This window comes from Mizuhopecten yessoensis, unplaced genomic scaffold (genome assembly GCF_002113885.1).
Source record: "Mizuhopecten yessoensis strain PY_sf001 unplaced genomic scaffold, ASM211388v2 scaffold1147, whole genome shotgun sequence".
NCBI classification, from domain to species: domain Eukaryota; kingdom Metazoa; phylum Mollusca; class Bivalvia; order Pectinida; family Pectinidae; genus Mizuhopecten; species Mizuhopecten yessoensis.
Genome location: NW_018403901.1, coordinates 423,288 through 429,287, shown reverse-complemented (window position 1 = coordinate 429,287; position 6,000 = coordinate 423,288).

The following is a 6,000-nucleotide window of genomic DNA, read 5'->3' as shown; positions in this document are numbered from 1 at the left end:
CCTCAAAATATCTCCATGTGTGCTCACTGTACAAACTCTCACTGTCATGCTTAAATATAGATCCATGTTCATTCTGGTATTGTGAAACAGATACAAAGGGAGATAACATTTGAAATTAATTCTTTTATTATGATTAGTTAAATTGATAGATAATGGGAAAATCATGAACTAAGAATGAGGCAAATTGACAGACTTTTTAAACTTAACTTAAGGTGAGAGTAAGACCAAAGCTATGCATATACTTTTAGATATATATTGTACAGCAAACAATTGTCTGTCCTGTCAGAAAAGTGTCTCCCTTGTCTTGAAGCAAGCAGAAGAGTCACATAAATTTGTATGTGGAGATTGAAGTAACAATTGGATATGGTTTCTAAAGATGACATGTACAGAATCATATAAACAGAATGAACAAGTGTTAGATACTTATTTCACCTTGAAAATGATACACAGGAGCTCAGGTCGAATAATTCCCTATTCATATATAACATGATAATTTCTATTTCTGAGTGTGAAATAGAGCTAGCAGTGCAATACAATGCAATATTGAATGGCTTTTTTTGTGAGAACAAAATTGCTTAGTCATAATTTGTATATTATATTTAATATGTAATGTGTATATTTCACGTATTAAGTAGAAAGTTTGATACACTTTGTGTTACGGTTGATGTTTGCTGTTTTACCCTACACAGATCTCATTCATGTACTTTGTTTACCCAAGAAAAGCTAGTCCATGACTTGAAATAGATGTGACTTGTTCAGAAAATTTGATGACTATAAATGGGTTTTGTTTTAGTCTATATTTATAGCAAAATGAAATGTTGATTAACCTTGTTTATGTACATTGTTCACTGAGATACATGTAAGTCTTATTTGACTTTGTCTTTAATCTTTGACAAAACTTGTTGGTGCTGTGTAATTGCTCTTTATCTACTTTGTTGCTTTCCTTTTCCTAGACAAACCTTTTTCGTGTACATCTCTGTTCCTATACTGAATCCTTTGAGGTAGACGTTTTCTTGTTGGTTTTGTTTGTTATGTTGCTAGTGGATCACTAAGCTGGATTCTTGATTACAATTTGTAAAACAAATCATCATTAGTATACAATACCTCCGTAAGTAGGCCATTTGATCTAGAAAGAATAAGGAGATCAGGATATTTTAATATGGTGCATTATTATATTATTAGCTCACCTGGCACGAAGTGCCAAGTGAGCTTATGCCGTGGCGCGGCGTCCGTCGCCCGTCTGTCCGTCCGTCCGTCCGTCCGTCCTCGTCCGTCAACTTTTCCTTTAAACAACTTCTTCTGAAGAACGGACAGGCCTAGAGTCATTGAGAACGAAAATGACCTTGACCTGTTTTCAAGGTCACAGGGGTCAAATATGTCAAAAACTTCAAACGACTTCTTCTAAAGAACTAAAAGGTATAGAATCTTCATATTTGGCTGATGGCTTCCTGGGATAGAGCCCAACAAAGTTTGAGAATGAAAATGACCTTGACCTACTTTCAAGGTCACAGGGGTCAAATGTGTCAAACACTTCAAACGACTTCTTCTGAAGAACTGAAAGGTATAGAATCTTTATATTTGGCTGGTGGCTTCCTGGGATAGAGACCAACAAAGTTTGAGAATGAAAATTAGTTTGACCTACTTTCAAGGTCACAGGGGTCAAATATGTCAAAAACTTCAAACGACTTCTTCTGAAGAATTAAAAGGTATAGAATCTTCATATTTGGCTGATGGCTTCCTTGGATGGAGCCCAACAAAGTTTGAGAATGAAAATTACCTTGACCTTCTTTCAAGGTCACAGGGGTCAAATGTGTCAAACACTTCAAACGACTTCTTCTGAAGAACTGAAAGGTATATAATCTTTATATTTGGCTGGTGGCTTCCTGGGATAGAGCCCAACAAAGTTTGAGAATGAAAACTAGTTTGACCTACTTTCAAGGTCACAGGGGTCATATATGTCAAAAGCTTCAAATGACTTCTTCTGAAGAACTGAAAGGTATAGAATCTTTATTTTTGATTGATGGCTTCCTTGGATAGAGCCCGACAAAGTTTGAGAATGAAAATGACCTTGACCTTCTTTCAAGGTCACAGGAGTCAAATGTGTCAGACACTTCAAACGACTTCTTCTGAAGAACTGAAAGGTATATAATCTCTATATTTGGCTTGTAGCTTCCTAGGAAAGAGCCGAACAAAGTTTGAGAATGAAAATGACCTTGACCTTCTTTTAAGGTCACATGAGGCAGATATGTCAAACACTTTAAACGACTTCTTCTGAAGAACTGGTAGTTATAAAATCTTAATATTTGGCAGGTGGCTTCCTGGGAAAGAGCCAAACAAAGTTTGCGAATGAAAATGACCTTGACCTACTTTCAAGGTCACAGCGTTCAAATATGTCAAACAGTTCAAACAGCTTCTTCTGAAGAATTAAAAGGCATAAAATTATAATATTTGGCTGGTGACTTCCCGGGATAGAGCTCACCAAAGTTTGCAAATGAAAATGACCTCAACCTACTTTAGAGGTCACAGAGGTCAACAACATTTTAATGGATTTGTTCTTGAGAACTAAAAGGAATGGATTCATAAGATTTGGCTGGTAGCTTTTTGGAATAGAGCTAACCAATTTGAGAAGGAAAATGACATTGACCTACTTACAAGATCACAGGGAAAAATATGTCGAGCAACTTCTGAAGAAGAATCAAAAAGCAAAGAATTTTATAATAATATTTTGCTGGTAGTTTCAACAGATGGAGCCAACAAAGTTTGCGAGGGAAATATTTTTAGTGCAATATAATATTTAATGAGAATATTTTGCTATGACTGCTTAAATATTCAGGTGAGCGATACAGGCCCTCTTGTTTTATTATTAATCCAGTTATGTCATTGTGTATGTATACCTGTGTATATGTATACCTTTGTTTATGTATACCTGTGTTTACATATATACATCATATACCTGTGTTTATGTATACCTGTTTATATGGAGTTTATTGATTTCAATCTCTTTTTCTCTGTCAATTAAAACTGATTATTTTCCATATCTCAATTAGTCTTAATTGTATGTTCTCACCTAGCACAACATTGTCTGTGGGGTCATGGCAAGTCACACGTCCTGCAGTAGTATTGTATCAATGTTTTATTAAAAAATAAATATTATGAAGAATCTTGAAATCTACGGCCATATTTGGCTTTAGTTAGAATTTTGTTTAAATGACCTCTCGAGGTCACAAGGATAAAATGTGCTCAAACCTGCAATCAATATCTCAAGAACCATGATGTCTAATGCAATTATATCTGACCTGGACTTGCTGGGGTGAAAGGCTATTGATAACTTTAATTTCAAATGAGACATACTTTCAATACTTTCAATACCACAAAGGTCAAGTACAATATATGTTTTAATTTTTAAGTGAGTTATTTTCAAGGTCCGGTCCTTGAAGCCAAGAGTCCTGATAATGACATGTATGTAAGCTTCTAGGCTATCAAGTACATGTAAATGAGTGATCTCCACCTACATGTTCGGTCTGATATTGGACTGACATAATATACATAGGTGAATGGCTATCAAGTCTGTTCAAATATTTCTACTTGACCTACCGTCAACAAAGTTGCAGTAGTCAAATGTGTTATGAAACTTTAAATAATTTTTCCTTGAACCAACCGGCATAGGGACATGAGATTTGCCCTAAGGTTTGCAGGATCAAGGTTATTGACTACATGCCTAATTTACATCAGGAATGGTTCCCCTCTCAAGTACATTTAATTTATATAGAAAAATTAAGACTTGCTAAAAAGCATGTAACTAGTAACAGTGAAAGAAAAAATGTAACTAGTAACAGTGAGAGACAGAGTGTAACTAGTAACAATGAGATACAAAATGTAACTAGTAACAATGAGATACAAAATGTAACTAGTAACAGTGAGAGCCAGAATGTAACTAGTAACAGTGAGAGACAGAATGTAACTAGTAACAGTGAGAGACAGAATGTAACATGTAACAATGAGATACAAAATGTAACTAGTAACAGTAAGAGACAGAGTGTAACTAGTAACAATGAGTGACAGAACGTAACATGTAACAATGAGAGCCAGAATGTAACTAGTAACAATGAGATACAAAATGTAACTAGTAACAGTGAGAGCCAGAATGTAACTAGTAACAATGAGATACAAAATGTAACTAGTAACAATGAGAGACAGAATGTAACAGGTAACAATGAGATACAAAATGTAACATGTAACAGTGAGGGACAAAATGTAACATGTAACAATGAGAGGCAGAATGTAACATGTAACAGTGAGAGACAGAACGTAACATGTAACAATGAGAGGCAGAATTTAACAGGTAACAATGAGATACAAAATGTAACTAGTAACAATGAGAGGCAGAATGTAACAGGTAACAATGAGATACAAAATGTAACTAGTAACAATGAGATACAAAATGTAACTAGTAACAATGAGATACAAAATGTAACTAGTAACAATGAGAGACAGAATGTAACTAGTAACAATGAGAGGCAGAATTTAACAGGTAACAATGAGATACAAAATGTAACTAGTAACAATGAGAGGCAGAATGTAACAGGTAACAATGAGATACAAAATGTAACTAGTAACAATGAGATACAAAATGTAACTAGTAACAATGAGATACAAAATGTAACTAGTAACAATGAGAGACAGAATGTAACTAGTAACAATGAGAGACAGAATTTAACAGGTAACAATGAGATACAAAATGTAACTAGTAACAATGAGAGGCAGAATGTAATTAGTAACAATGAGAGGCAGAATGTAACTAGTAACAATGAGATACAAAATGTAACTAGTAACAATGAGATACAAAATGTAACTAGTAACAATGAGAGACAGAATGTAACTAGTAACAATGAGAGACAGAATTTAACAGGTAACAATGAGATACAAAATGTAACTAGTAACAATGAGAGACAGAATTTAACAGGGAACTATGAGATACAAAATGTAACTAGGAACAATGAGAGACAGAATGTAACTAGTAACAATGATATACAAAATGTAACTAGTAACTATGAGAGTCTGAATGTATCTAGTAACAATGAGAGACAGAATTTAACAGGGAACTATGAGATACAAAATGTAACTAGTCACAATGAGAGACAGAATGTAACTAGTTACAATGAGAGGCAGAATGTAATTAGTAAGAATGAGAGGCAGAATGTAACTAGTAACAAAGAGATACAAAATGTAACTAGTAACAATGAGAGGCAGAATGTAACATGTAACAATGAGAGGCAAAATGTAACAGGTAACAATGAGATACAAAATGTAACTAGTAACAATGAGATACAAAATGTTACTAGTAACAATGAGATAGGAATGTAACTAGTAACAATGATATTCAAAATGTAACTAGTAACAGTGAGAGACAGAACCTTCCTGATAACAGTGAGAGACAGAACGTAACTTGTATCAATGAGAGTCAGAATGCATCCGGTATTAGGGAGAAACTGACTGTAATTAGTAACAATGAGATAATGTACCTGGTAACAGACCCGTAGTTAATATTACAACTGCAAGAAGCGTTTGACCACCTTATCGACATTTAACATTGGTCAACGTTGTAACATTTAGTACATGTTACATAAATTAGCAGGATTTGTATTCACTCTGAGGAATAAAGACTTTAATAAAACATCTCGGTAAAAAACCTATTTGACATAATATGAACAGAAAAACGAAACACAATAACGTCCAAAAACGATTTGGAGACGTTGTTTTGTGAAGTTCTATCTTTATAAAACCACCACTGCCTGGATCACTATTTGTGTCGTGTAAAGAAACTAAATAGTCCCATGATTAACTTAGTCATTTAATATCACAACATCTAAAGAACGTGAGAGGCGTCCACTTTTGTTGTAACAAATATTGACATTGTACTGTTTGCGATTGCTCCCCAAACTAAAACCTTCAGTGTCTATGACACAAACCTACGCCTCTTTATATCAGCAATACTTACAT